Genomic DNA, 16,432 nt, shown 5'->3' with positions numbered 1-16,432 from the left:
GACTCATGAATAGAATATATATCTCACGAACTAAATAATGAGAGCGCGAACCGCAAGCTTAAAATTTGTGATATATCAACCTGAAAACTGGACATTTCATACTTCTTTTTGTAACCAGGAATAGAATGAGTTCCTCAATAAACACTACTTGATGCGAGCGAGAAACGTGAGCCAAATTTTCCGATTTTCCAACCTGAAAACTGGACATTCTAAGCATTCTTGTAAAAAAAAAATAATAGCTGGGAGAATAGTTTACAGAACGGAAGTGGCTTCCCTGGGTAAATAATATCTATATCAATATTATCATTCTAGGCCCACATGAAATTTCCAAAAGTTTGAGCACGTGATTCGCTCGCGACATCTTACAAGGATGCCCTTTGAACAGTAATTGACCAAAAAGGTGAATTTTACATCTTCAGATTTAAAATTTTCCCCAAAACCGCTTGCTCTCTATGGTCGCAGAAATGAAACGTAAATATATAACTTTAGTGATCACTTAAAAAATTGTGCTCAATTTAGTTACTACAAAACACACAACCTCTTTACACAAATGATAATCTAATGGTGAAAATATCCGTTTGCACCAAATCGCCCCTATTGGCCCCTTTTTTTTGCTTTGCCCCCCCCCCAAAAAAAAAAATACGTTCCGCCGCCATTGGTTAAAACACGCATCGTCTTCATGGCTAACTGCAAAAAGTTCTTAAAATGTCCCCTTTAGATCAGGTCAGAGCTAAATTCTGTTTGCGCTTCTTGCTAGTAGTTATTATCTAAATTTAGTTACATATATAGGCATCTCGCTTTGAAGATCACAAACATATTGCCCATCATATTAAAAAAAATATATTGCTCGCATTATTTAAAAAGGGTTTATCATGTTATTACATATTTACTTTATTTTATAAGGATAAAGCTAATTATTGACTGTTAGGACTACCCTTTCAAAGAAACAAACAGAAATCAACTTTAAACTGCCGATCAAGGAAAATATGGCTGAAAAAATTGCCCCCCCCCCCCCCTCTATTTGACGAAAGTTGGATCCGCCGGGAGGGAGGCAGGGGGCATCAGAAATGAAATAAAAACAGGGGAATTAATATTTTCCAAAATGGGAAAGTTCCTTTTTCAAAAATAAATATGCCAGTTTTCATGTTTTTTCGAAACAAAATACTCTTTTTAAAGTATACAAGTTAAGTTAAGTTTTCAGGCTGGAATATTGAAAATTTTCAGCTTGCGCTTCGCACTCTCATTCGATTGGTGAAATATGCATCCTAAAGAGGTCACTAAATGCTTTCTTTAACAGGTTCCTTTTCTGGTCAGTATGTTTAAGCTCGCGTTTTGCGCTCGTGTTAATTCTTTAGTTAGATGCACATCTTTTTAATGACAGCAGAAATCTGCTCGGATTTTTAAAAACTGATTTTCATTTTTTATTGAAATAACCTAAAGTTTTAGCTTGTGATTCACGCTCGCAACACCTCGCAATAATGCCATTTTAAGAATAAATGACCACAAAAAACGTTATACAACTTCACCTTTGAATCTGTTTTACCAAACCGCTCGCTCATTATACCCTCTCCCGAAAAATAAAGCCTAAATATACATTTTGTCATAATAAGAAGTCACTTCAAAAAAAGTTTTTCTCTACTTAATCACTATCAAACACACAATGACTTCAAGCAGATGATAATCTTAAGGTGAAAATATCACCAAAGTGCCCATTTTGACGTATGAGTTTCATTTTTTGGCTTTACCCCCAACGAAAATTCGTTCGGCCGCCCTTGCCTTCCCATCCTCATAATAATTGAACGGCAACAGTGTCCCCCGCCCCCTCCCCTTGCCTCTGCCTCTGCTTTCCCGGTTTTCATTTTTCGGATTAACGAACCTTATTTTGTTTTCGGATTAACGAACCTTATTTTGTTTTCGGATTAACAAACCTTATTTCGTTTTCGGATTATCGAACCTTCGGAAAAACGAACCTTATTTCGTTTTCGGATTAACGAACCTTCGGAAAAACGAACCTTATTTCGTTTTCGGATCAACGAACCTTCGGAACAACGAACCTTTTTTCGTTTTCGGATTAACGAACCTTCGGAACAACGAACCTTATATCGTTTTCGGATTAACGAACCTTCGGAACAACGAACCTTATTTCGTTTTCGGATTATCGAACCTTCGGAATAACGAATCGTCGGAATTACGCCACAAATGTTCGGATTAACGAACCCTTTTTCGTTTTCGGATTAATGAACATCGAGGTATAGGCAATTTACGTGTTTCGGAATTACGAACCTTCGGAATAAAGAACCTTCGGAATTACGAAGTGTAACCGATAGATACATGTAGATAGATAGATAGATAAATTAAAATTCTCCACTTATTGCAGTAAACAAACTGAATTGCATGTGAATTACAACGCTAAAAATGCAAGTATACAGTTTACCCCCCCCCCCCCTTTGCTCCCCTCATTAGTCCAGGATAGGCCCCATAGAAAATTGACCAAAACTTGTTATATATACATATCTTTCGATGGTTTCTTGTCAATTCGAGGGTGCTGATTACGAATCTTGGTGATGCCACTCGTGTAATTTTCCGCAAATTGGCAAAATCCAATATGGTCGCCAAAATATGCAAATTACCCATGAAAATCCTAAATTTGTCCGCACATTGGCTATGAAATGCATGAAACTGTATGGCAGGAATGAAATACAATCTTTAAAAATAATTTTTGACAAAACATTTATTTTTCTGATATTCATATGGCCGTCATAAGACATTGTATACAGTAGTATATACAATATGAATTGAAAAAAACTAATATTCACAAAAATGAGCACTAAACTGCAAAAAAATCGCGATGTATGAACGACGTAATTACATGCAAATCATCATTATCAACGAGATATATCATTTATTTTGTCATAATAATATGAACATTGCTGTATTTTGATGTCTAAAATAGCCGCGACTGGCACAGAGTATTATGTACAATGGCAATGGCCGCGGCCAATGACAAGATTGAGCAATAAAATGCATATCATTAAAATATAAAACGAGTGGAATACTGACTAAAATATAATTATATAATATTGACTGGCCTTGAGGGAGATACCAAATATATTTCCCAAACTAGTCTCATATTGGCCCGAGACGAGGGCAATATGGGTCTAGTGAGGGAAATATTTTTGGTATCTCCCGAAAGTAACGCCAGTCAATATTATTATTATTATTACCCCTTTCTGGTACATTAAATTAACATATTGATAGATTATATAACTAAATTGTTGGACTTACCTTGGTCAAGCCTCTAGTGTCAATTCTGCACTTTACCATTATGACGTACTTACAAGCGCTCTGATCCAGCGTTGTCTTTATTATGACGTATATTGTTGGTGCGCGGATCCTTATGAAGCGTATCTCTTTATACGCATCCACAAATGCGCTGGGATTGATGAGCTCGGAATTGTTATTACTAATTATCAACGAACGTAGAGGGCAGCATCACACAAGCGTCAGAGTTATCAATAGACAGAGTGGCGACACGCGCACTGAAAACATGATACGCGCGGTCAAAGGTCAGCCATGGGGGGCTGATTAGTTCCCCCTGCGCACATGCAATTATTTGGCAATCACTATTTTTATTCCCGTTTTTATTATTCCTTTGATTGATTTTCGGCAAACTAGCATAGGTCCGGAAGAAATAATAATCGAGTCTAAAAGTAATTTCTCCTCTTTGATTTAGAGCTTGATGGATCCCTTTTAACATTTTGATTTAATTGTCTGGCAATATTTATTGAAGCTCAATTCCGTTTTTTTTATTGAAAATTAATTTAAAGAATTATACAAGTTTGATTCACTCAGTTTATAAATAAAAAATGGACAACAAAAAATAAGCAACAATATGGGAATACAAAACATTAACAAGGTGATGCCAAAGACATAATGGAGTGGAAAACTTAAGGGGGGCAGGGCAGTTTTCTACTTCTGAAACACTACACTGAAATTTGTAATCACAACGCCGGTATCGTACGGGGATGATAAACATATAAGTGATCACACAAAATATATAGGAAAAGCATATTTTGCCGATATATGTTTTTTTTATTTTAAGTTAGAATATAATATAGTCCCCTGACAAATGTGGGCTATATAATTATTTGCGCTGATTTAGGGATCGGGCTCATACAGGTGGCAACTCCTAGCTACAATGTTTTCACTGACTGTCAATCAATTAGAAATAGGAGCATTGTACTCATATCGAATTTCATGTCTTAAAATAAACTCGAATAATTTCAACAGTATGAATATTAGAATTTAATCAAGATGTTTGTATATAATTGGACCGGCCGGCAAACTTGTCCTTTTTTATGTCATTTAAAAATTAACCATTTTCCTTTCTGTTTTGTATAACGAAAAGAGATGAATTATTTCTTAATTTATAGTTGTTTTCTTTAGTTTTATCATTATTGTGACCATCATCATTGTCACTATTAATAATTATCATTGAAATCATTATTTTTATTATGATCATCATTGCCATCGTTATAATTACTATTATTATCAGGGCGGCGAACATCATACTTTCTTTTTCTTCTTTTTCAACTAAAAAAGTTGTGGCGGTTTTTGTGCCACCCCCCCCCCCCCCCTCCTAAGCGTTATATAAACTTTTTATCAAACGAAAAATAGGGGGTATAATGAGAGTGCAAATACCCATACAATCGTACAATTTCCTTTCGATTTTTCTTCTTTGTTTGAACTATTAAAAAACAAATTAGAGGGTGATCGGCTTTCAACCCGTTGCGCCTGATCATCATTATCATTAGGATTTATAGTTGTTTCCATCTTAACTTTCATCAGCGGCCGCAATGTCATTATTCTAAGTGAAATGTTGTAGGCTTATTCAGAAATGATCATCTATTTAAATGTTGACTATTTTCCTCTGATTTTCGGAACTTTTCGATCTTCTTATTAAAAACAATTTCACTTGATTTTAAATTTGCGAATTGACAATAATTTTGACATTAAAAAAATATTTACCTCCAATTCCTCTCATTGGTTTAATCTGACAATTCTCCCGGAAATGGTGGAAATTGTCAATAATATTTTATTTGTAAATGTACATGTTTATCAGTACTACCCCTCCCTTTATCACTCTCTTTGCCTCTCTCATCTCTGGGTCTCTCCCTCTCTCTCTCTCTTTCATTCTCCGATGTATACCTTCCTTTCTCATACCTTCCTTTCTCTTGTGCAGTGTAATAAAAAAAGAAGAAAAACAGAGTCTACACTTTTCTAAGGACGCTCGTAATGCAAGTTTGAGATTGAGAGCCTATAGCTATATAGCAAGATCAAGGACAAATATTGAAAATGAGGGAGAAAACAACCAGGCTGCTTAACCCATATATAGGCGGATCTCATTGGCGGAGCAAAAAAAAAGAGGGGAGAAGAAAAAAAAAGGGAAAGGAGAGGAAGGAGGGAGGGGGGGGAGGAGAGTGAATAAAATAATAAAATAACGTGAGGGGAAAAGTTGGAAAATACCCCAAAAAGTATCTTTCATATCACAATATATAGCATGTTTGATGTCTGTGATACATATATAGTTCAATATGCTGATACGGAGCTTATAATATCAAGTTTTTGAAATTAATATATTAATACAAAATAATTTTAGCTCGGACATCGAGCTTTCATTATTTTCTTTGATTTAAAAATTGATTTCTGGGAAATCAATGAAAATTGAAGTCATCTCGTTGACACTTACTCCAAAAATGTATTTAAAACAATAAGAGCTTAAATCATACTGTATAGTGTAATTGATTTACATAAAATTGGTAGAAAAAAAATTACAAACGATTTAAAACGTTTTGAAACAATTTTTTTTATAAAAATTGTTTTTTTTATTACAACCCTTGAAGAATTGTTAATAAAATATCAACTCATGCATCCTACACTGTTAAAAAAAACCTGATTTTAAAGAAAAATAAAAGAAGATTTTGCAGAAAGCAATACCAGAATCATTCTTTAAATTCATGAAACAGGAATTTTTCTGCATTTTAACAGAACAGGTCTGTTAGAAAAAGGGGAAAAGAGTGTTTTATTTAAGGAAATTTGTAAGATTACACACACCAAATACCATTTTCCTGTAAGATTACGCAATCTGGTAAGATTACAGGTGTTCTCGAGACTCTGCTGCAGGAACTTCTTTTAGTTTAAGGATAAATTTTCTAACAGTGTATTCATAATTACAAAAGTGCTTTAAATGTCAAGTTTTCAAGCCTTGACATCAACAAATTTCACACTCTCATTGGGCTTATTAATTAATAAATAAAACGATAAAATTTTTCGAGAATTCTTGATATTTCAATAATTTTTTTTATAATGGAATATTGACACATTTCATTTGGCGTTTAGGAAGAGGAATAGAAAGATGATCATTTTCATATGACAAAATGTCCTTAGAATGTCCCAGTCCTAGGTTAAAATAATTCAAGAAATATCAGCTCTCGCTTCACTTTCGCAAATGAAAATTGTAAAGTGGATATGGAATGCATGTAACAGATGATTCATCTGTTACATCCACTTTAAAATTTTCAGTGCTTGTAATAGAGCTTCAATAAACATTTTTCAGATCAGAATATCAAAATTTTAAATGTAGGAAAACACCTAATTACCCATCTTCATGGTTTAAAAAACATGAATAGAGGGTCCCGTTTTTAGGTCTACATGTAAGTCTCATTTTTTTTCCCGCTCGCATTGTTTAATTATTTTGTTCATGACTTCAAAATTAGAATTTCCTTTTTTAGGTCGGAATGTCAAAAATTTTCAGCACGCGCTTCTCGCTTGCATTATTTGATTGATTTACTATGTATCGTTGTCATGGCTAACTGCAAACAGTTCTTAACAGGTCCCTTTTCGATCAGGCCAGAACGAATATTAAAAAATGACTATTTATTCATGAATTGAATGGAAATGAAATAAAAGAATTGAATTTAATTATATAGCTACATACACATTTTGTTCAGGATCACAAATTACCCCCAAAATGTTCATTTTTCAGGAAAATCTATATGAAATTTTTGAAAATTTAAGATCGAGCTTCGTGCTCGCAATAGTTTAAATAGGACCTTTATATATTCATGTTGTTTTGTAAGAATGAAGTGACTGTTAGGTCTAACCCTTCAAAGAAATAATCAAAAATAAACTTTGAGCAGTCAATTGGGGAAAATGTTGGTGAAAAATTCTGCCCACCCCTTTCCCCTTTTGGCAAAGGCTGGATCCTCTCCTGGGCCCCATTGCATAAAACTTTTTACCTGAGAAAACTCTGGTAAAAACTGAAAACTAAGGTTAGTCTGATTTCTGCCATTGACTTTAACACAGGGCAAAAACTCTGGTAAAAATAACCTGAGTTTTCTCAGGTAAAAAGTTTTATGCAACGGGCCCCAGATATACCTCATACTTTTTCAAAAGAGAAAACCATGATAAGATATCATAAGTGATTTCCATGTAAGAAATATATTTCTCTATGCATAAGATGGATTCAAACAATACTTTGTTTTTAATCTTGCGTTATGTAAATCCTTCACATCCAATAAAGCTCATAAAAACTTTTAAATTGGGCGAGCATATCCTATATATACATCGAGAATGACAATAAGAATGAAATAAATCTCAATCGGAAAATCATACCTTTGTACAAAGAAGAACGGTGAACAATTTTTTTTTAGTTTTCCATATCTCATGCATTGGATTAAAAAAACAGGCTGTTGAATCAATTTTAATTAAACTAGATTTTTTAATAATGAATTTCAAATTTGAATAACAGACACTTCTTCTTCTTGTTCTTCCTCTGCTTTTATCGGAGATCAGCATCAAAATGCAGTATGTCGTAATCCATCCATCCATCAAGTACATTGCATTTGAAGGTTAAATTACATAATCAATTCATTGAGGACAGGAAAGAGATAAGTTTCATAAGAATTTTATATAAAAATAGCATATATGGAGATGCATTTTGATATAAGATAAAAAAGATGGGTATACATGGAAATATAAATGTACATCCTAACACAAGGATAATGAGGGAATTTTATTGAAAATGTAATACAATAGTCCCAATGACATGATGCATTTGTAAACAAAAAAGAGGAAATACCCTAACAATACATTTATGAAAATAAAAAAAAACAATCATACATAAAAATTATATCAATATAAGTTGTTCATTCTTTCCAAATTGCACAATTATAAGGGGGAATGAAAATATATTTTATTTTCAATCTTGCATTATTTCCTGATTGTGTTAACTTTCATTCCCTGATAAATTATATACAAAACATTATCAGCTGAGATGTTTATTAGATTATGACTTACCAGAAACCACTTTTGAAATAAGTAAACTCTGTTCAGCTAGTTGTTTCCAAATTTGATGCTTAAAACTTGTAGTCACTGAGGTCATTACCTTAATTGCATGATCTTTGAAAACACATGCAATTATGATAACAAAATTAGTGATCAAGTACAATAGTACCAGCAGATAATCCATAATGAAGATGAGGTGCTAAAATGTGGCTTCACATTAGACCTGTGCCATTTCCATCATCAGTCCAAGCAAACATTGTTGTCACAGTCATATTAAGGTCAAAGCACATGTTAACATATTTTGAATACTACACTGACATACACTAAGAGTGAATAAAATGACAGTACTGTCAATCTAGCACCATTACTGCTATTGAGGACATAGACAAAAGCACTTTGTGTCATCACTCCTTCTGTTTGTATTAACTAGAATCTAGATTGATTCACCTGCTGTCTTGAGAGGAAGATTTAAGCTCTTTTATTGGAATTTAGCCTCTAAATATTGATTAGTTAGAATCGATCTTGGCCTAACTTAGACTAGGTCTACATCTACTATGGATATTCAACATTAGACCCTAGACCTAGTCCAGAGTATAGACTTGAGCACTGTAGTTCATTTGTTAGATTACAAATTTTAATCTAACAACTGCACTGTGCAGTGCTTAAGTCTTATTATTAACCTTACTACTTAGGCCTAACGTTAGATCTATTTAAGTTTTCTATAAAAAAAAATCAACACATTTCCTTTAATTTTATAAAATATAACAAAAACGGAGTCTAGAGTATAATAGGGATACTTTCCTCTATATATTAGTAGATTTAAGATTAAGACTAGTAGTAGATTTAAGATTAATACTAGTAACTTAGAACTAGGCCTAGGCTAGAATGAAGCTAAAAAGTGCCTCCATCCATTATTGGTGGCGCCAGCCCTGCAATTAACCGCCTGCGGCCTATAGGGTGTGCTAATGTTTCCGCCGCCGAAAGCTCCGGCGGCGCAGCTCCTTATCTTTGGCTAGGGTCTTATGAAGGGTAGTCCCATATGCTAAATTTTATGAACTGTTTTTGGTAGAAATTAAATGGATTTCCCCCAAAATAACATGAAACAACTTGTTAAAAGATCATTCAACCTTGACAGTCATAGTAAATCACTATTTTCAACACGTTGAGGTAATTTGTGCAAAACATGATAACACAAAACTTGAAAAAATGCAATTTTTCTCTCTTACCAAACACTTTTTTGACATTATTTTTGAAGCCGATTTATGCAAAATAAAACCAGATGTATGTACAAAAAAACAACTTTATATATTAAAATACTCACATTGGCGGCTAGAAAATATATCCATGAGTTGAAAGTGTCGAGGTATTTAATCACTAAATGTGAGAAAACGTGTAGTTTATTGATATTTCCGGGGGCATGCACCCAGCAGAAGATCACAAGCGCAGAAAATATGCCAGAGGGAACTAATTGGAGCTCCATGAAATATCGGACCAATCAGAACACACTTCCGGTTTCGCCACTCTGTCTATTGATAACTCTGACAAGCGTGTTGCTTTTAGGAAGGTCCACTTCGCTCAGATTTTGTGACCACCTTCTACCAGAGCACTTTTTTGGAAGATTGTAGAGTTGATTTTTTTCGTTTGTTCAATTTTATTATTTTTTATTGACAATGAAGCCTCCAAAGAAATATGTTAAATAATATTTTTTTGTATACTTGTATTTTTTAAAAATTATAAGACAAAATGTAATCATGATTCTTGTAGTTTACGGAGCAATAAAAATACATAGACTGATGACATTTGTGTTACCGCTCTTCTGCTTAATTTCGCTGCCCCTACCAATCTACACAAGCTAACGCCAGAGCAAAGACCGTGATGTTCTGGTCTGGCCGCGCCGAACTTTCCCCGGTCACCTGTACCTCGGTGCGCGTACTGCGCTGCGCGAATGATGTGCTGGCCGCACTGCACTGGCAGGATAATCTCGACGCGACTCGACTTTAGCTAGATATGGACTTGAAAGATATAGACTTGGTCTGTCATTGATGTGGCACTATGGCGGATGAGCAACGATAAATATTCAAGGTTAGAATTTCAATTTTAACTTACAATGTAGATTGTAGTCTGAAAATCTGTAATAATTATGATAAATCCACAAATCCAACCAACATTTTGCAGTCCATCAGGCAGGATCGAATACGGCCACTACTGAACTAGCAAAGCCAAGTCCTAGTCTAACTCTAACGTTATAGACCTGATATTAGACAGAAATTATCTGGTTCAGTATCGACCTATGTATATTCCGACGGGTCTTGACTTGAGAACTATCAATGGGCGAAACTCTATGTCACATCTACTATTTTCATTCCATAATTTTACAAAAATTGTGTTAGCATATGCATGCAGCCAACCGTACCCTACCTATGCACCGACCGGCCCGGGGCGCCGGCGCGGTCGTGCCAGCCATGGCGCCGGTATATAGCGTACTGGATTGTGTAGGCGCATTACGGTGCAGCGAAATTTAAATAAAGACCTATCAACGTCACGTATACTTGTTATCATATTGATATGCAAAGTCATCAAACCGTTGTCACTACTATGTAATATTTTATGAAAAATACAGGAATAAATGTTTCATATTTTTAAATATGATATTTGATGTAAAAAATTTTCAAGCAAAAATAATGATAAAGAGGAAATGAAAATAAATCAACTCTACAATCTACTAAAAAAGTGCTCTGAGAGGATTTCGGTGGTCACAAAATGAGCTTGTCTAAATCCGGGTGAAATTAGCAGACTGGTTTATTCATGACAGAATTTAATCCCAGTTTACTGAAAATGTACAAAAAATTGTAACAATAATTTAGTGATATATTATTTTCGAAATGTGATACATTATTATTAAATTCTTTATATATTTTTTGTTTTTATTGTTTTAATCTACTATTGTCATAATTCATTTGTTTACTTCTATTTTGCTGTCACTCCGTGAGTGTATTGTATCGGATCATGGTTTCGTTGGCATGACTACCAAATTGTTCGCGCACTTCATTTGTATGCGCGTATCGAGTGACGTGGACCTTCCTAATAGCAACACGCTTGTGTGTTGCTGCCCTCTACGTTCGTTGCTAATTATTATCCATACAGACAATTTTAGAGCCCAAATACAAGTGTTATTTTGTTGGTGCACTCGACCCACTTAAAAAGTTTGTTGAACTCGCCTAATATTTTTTTCCGAGGTGACACAATATTGAAAATATTGGACGACTAGAAGGGGAATTCCCGAAGTGTACACACCACTCATCGCGCGCGCATGCAGTTTTCAATGGCAAATGCGCACTCTGTGTGTTGAACTGTGACTGCAGAGTGATGAACAATTCCTATTAAATTTTTTCTACTGAGGCTGCAGCAAATCTCTAAATGCAGAGAAAACCAACAACTGTTAGGAAGTTTGGAGTTATAGTTGCTTTAATTTCATTTTATCCTATAATAATTTGAATATATATTAGAAATTGAGGCACAGGAAATACTATTTTTTTGCATGATAAATCGAGTGCGTAGCTTTAGGACCCCTTCTACATCGGGCGGCGAAATCAAGAGGTGTTCGAAAAACACGACGGGATTTTCGTATTAGTGAGTTTTGTGATATTTTCTACTTGGTTAATGATCTTTAGAATGTTTGCCACAAATTAGTGAAATATTAAAATTGTTGAAATATTAAAATTGGGACAGTTTTTATTGTTTGAAAACAAAGTGCGTAGCTTTAGGTCCCCCCATCATACAGCAGAGTCTCAGGGCGGGAGGGTAAGTTAAAAATCATTTGCTAAAATTTTCTGTATGAACAATAATCATAATACTGGATGTCCCATTTTTCGGTCAATACAAGGAAATATAGGACTCGCTTTGCAAAATATTGGACTCGTCTTCGACTCGTCCAATATTTATGCAAAGCTCGTCCAATATTTCCTTGTATTAACCTCAAGGCCATCCAATATTATATAAGTATTACATGATTGAGGCATTTTGGAGACATGATATAAACGCGTATTTTGTCTGTCTAACTGATTAACTCAACATAAACTACGTCACAATGGCTCGGTCAGCGATCAGCTGAATGACGAGTGACCATAATATTCGTACACCCCTCCTCCCCCGAAAAGAGTAATTTTCCTATTGCACCTACGTACAATAATTAGCGGTCCATAATATCCGTATTCCGAGCTCATCAATCCCCAGCGCATTTGTGGATGCGTATAAAGAAATACGCTTTATAAGGATCCGCGCACCAACAATATACGTCATAATAAAGACAACGCTGGATCAGAGCGCTTGCAAGTACGTCATAATGGTAAGGTGCAGAGCCTAGACCGATATTAACATGAAACAATAGAACTCTATTTTTCAAAGAAATATCCCCATTATCATGATTTTTGCTCTAGATATCTGATTTAATGATAATAAAAATATTGACTAGCTCTTCTTTCAGCCTGCCATTGCCATTAACAGTTTGCTGTTGCAAGCTTGTAAATAGACATAATGTACATGTAGGTGCATATTTACCAGCCTTTGTGGAAACATTTTCAGCACTATTTGTGAAGATCATAAAAAGGAAATACATTGCAGACATGACAAGAATTGACACTAGAGGCTTGAACAGGTAATAATAATAATATTGACTGGCGTTACTTTCGGGGGATACCAAATATATTTCCCTCACTAGACCCATATTGCCCTCGTCTTCGACTCGGGGCAATATGAGACTAGTTTGGGAAATATATTTGGTATCTCCCTCAAGGCCAGTCAATATTATATAATTATCACCCGTATCAGATATCTGAGCTGGTCATTTACAAAACCGTATTGCCCTAGATTCATAAATATCGGGAAGGGATAGGTATATTATTTGTATTTTCCTCGGTCTCAATGCGCATATTTACATTGCATGCAGAGACGACGCAAAATATACCTTTATATACCTGGTCTATCGTTTAAATGAATAACATTTCAACTCCCCTTCAAAGCTATATTTTCCCCTCGGGATAATATTTTCCCTCAGCGCTGCGCGCTTCGGGCAAAATGTAATCCCTTGGGAAAAATATAACTCCGTCGGGGAGAGGAAATGTTATATTCAAACTCTATAGGTAGGCAATATCTGTATAATATTACATAGGTTATGTAGATTCGAATCAGTGGTAGGTCAATACGCCATCACGTGACCATAGCTGCGAGGATCGCATTCTAGGTTTTGACGTCACCTCAGGGAATATACTGCGTTGTATATTTTCAATTGCGGCGTTTGATTCACTCGCTGCATACAAGTTGCTTAACAAGGCAGTTTATTTGATGTACGCGCTAATGTTAACGCGTCGATTGCATGAAGAACGCGCTTGATGAATAAAAAAATCTATTATGACGTATATAGACGGATCAGAGCTGTAGCAAGAATTTCGGGTTTGAACAGATGATGAATGCAATTTCTGATGGCGAATCAACTTATACTATATGATATAACAGATATTGCCTGGTCTATCGTTTTAATAAATAACATTTCAACTCCCCTCCGAAGCTATATTTTCCCTCCGGATAATATTTTCCCTCAGTGCTGCGCGCTTTGGGCAAAATATGATCCCTTGGGAAAAATATAACTCCGTCAGGGAGAGGAAATGTAATATTCAAACTCTAGGTAGGCAATATCTGTATAATATGCCATTTATGTGATAAATGCTGACATTCAAAATGGCCGTCATAGCCCCTATATGTATAGTGTACAATGCGAATGGAGAAACTAATTTTCACACGAGTAAGAAACATAAAATGCATGGAATTGTGATCTACGAGTAAAATATTGTCTGACAACATGTTTTCTAGCAAGATATATCATTTCTTTTGTCATGCATGAGATAAATACTGTTTTATGAAATTCAAAATGGCTCCTATAGGCCTTAACGGTGTAATTTACAATGTGAATGGGGACATATAATTTTCTAAGAATTTGGATTCGCTTGACTATGACAACCATATAATGATGTTGTATGAGTAAAACGTTATTTGGAAACATTTCTTTTCTTTTTTTGAAATATCGCATTTCTTCTGCTATACATGTATAGGTGATAAATACTGACATTTGACATTCAAAATAATCTCTACAAGCCCTAACTGAATTATATAACATGTGAACAGGGAAAATCATGATTTTCACAAGAGTGAGAATCATAAAATGCATATAACTGTGATTTACGAGTAAAAATATTGTCTTAAACATTATTTCTAACTAAATACATCACAAATTGGCCATGGAGGTGATAAATGCTGTACTTTGAAATCCAAAATGGCTGCCACAGGCCCTAAAATTATTGTCTACATTGTAACATGAGACATATAATTTTGACAGAATTTGGCATTGATTGACTCAAAATATTGCATATAATTGTGAATTGTGATGTAAGGGTGAATTATTGTAGATGTCTCAGAATGTTGTGTAATTAAGGTGATAAATGCTGCATTTTTAAATTGAAAATGGCCACCATAGGCACTTATTTTATACTGTATTTATCACCTGAATTACATAAGATGTGATATATTCTCTGTAATAAATCATGTTTTCAGACAACATTTAACTCATACATCACCATTTGCCCATGCAAGCAAAGCCATATTCTCCATGTTCTGTTGAAATGATTCTTTCCCATTCTCATTGTGCATAATACCATAAGGGCCTGTAGCGGCCATTTTGACTTTAAAGTAACAGTATTTTATCACCCAATTGGCAGAATAAATGATAATATCTTAATAGAAATTATGCTTTCAGACAATATTTTTACTCATAGATCACCATTACGTGCATTTATGGTGCTCGAATATTGGTTTCCCACTTTGCATTGTACATAATAAAATTAATGGCTTTGTGGCGGCCATTTTGAAAGTCAAACTACAGTATTTGACACAAACTGAATCATATTATTTCGTTAGAAAGTACGTTTTAGACAGTATCCAATTAGATTATCACGATATATATGCATTTTAGTGCTCACTCTTGTGATTTCTTTTTCCTCTTTCTCATTGCGTATAATACTTTTAGGGCCTTTTTGACAACCATTTTGAATATCAAAATACAACATTCATCACATACATGGCATATTGATAATAACATTATATTTCGTTAGGGCCACACCGCCCGAGCGTTGTTGGAGCGTTCGTGGAGCGGTAGGGAGAAAGTGTCTGGTTCTTTTGACTGGTATCTTCCTAAAATATTTTCGTTAAATATACGTAAAGACAAGCTTTCCTTTCCACTTCCACTTATAATAATACATATAAAACAACTTCATTTTGATGTCAAACTGTTCCATCCCGTGTTGCATATCTAATATGCTGTCATTCTGAGAAGATAAATTCTTAAGGTAAGATTCCCGGGTAAGATTATTAATTTGTTTTGTTGTTCATAAACAAGTAGGGGCTACTGTATATCGCTCTAACACACATGACTAGGGATTTAATTGGTCTCACTCAGTTTTCCGCCAAAATATGAAAATGTGTAAAGGACAGATACATTATTAGTATTTATCCCCCCCCCCCCAAAAAAAAGGGGTCACATACACGTATGAATTCGTTTATCTCTTGGCTCATTCTAAATTTGCTACAAATTATTGTTAAAATCAATCAAGAAGAAAGTGCACATTATCATTCCAAGGATTGTTTGGTTTATGACTCTTATTTACTTTATATATATGTATTCCACAGACTAATGGTAACAAGTGACATTGTGATTAGTAGCAAATTTCTAAGAGTACAAGCACAGCCTCTTCCCCCTGATGTTCAAAGTATGCTAAAAGATCCTCTCACCAAAGACATAATGGTTGGTAAGATAGCAGAGAGAGACTCTGTTTCGGAATAACTTTGTATACGCCGTTCTTGGTGAAATAGGAAGGCCTTGTAGGGCCTTGTACCGATTAACCTGCAGACGACCCGCCTCTATTATTTATCATTGGAATAATTATTTTTAAAGATTTCACTGTCCACTTCTGTATCAATCCATTTAATTAATGTAGGTGTGGTTAATCATTGTACCCAGGGAATGTAAATACCCCTTTGC

This window comes from Lytechinus variegatus, chromosome 1 (genome assembly GCF_018143015.1).
Source record: "Lytechinus variegatus isolate NC3 chromosome 1, Lvar_3.0, whole genome shotgun sequence".
Taxonomy (NCBI): domain Eukaryota; kingdom Metazoa; phylum Echinodermata; class Echinoidea; order Temnopleuroida; family Toxopneustidae; genus Lytechinus; species Lytechinus variegatus.
The sequence above is the reverse complement of the archived record's forward strand: the minus strand, read 5'-3'. Positions refer to the sequence as shown.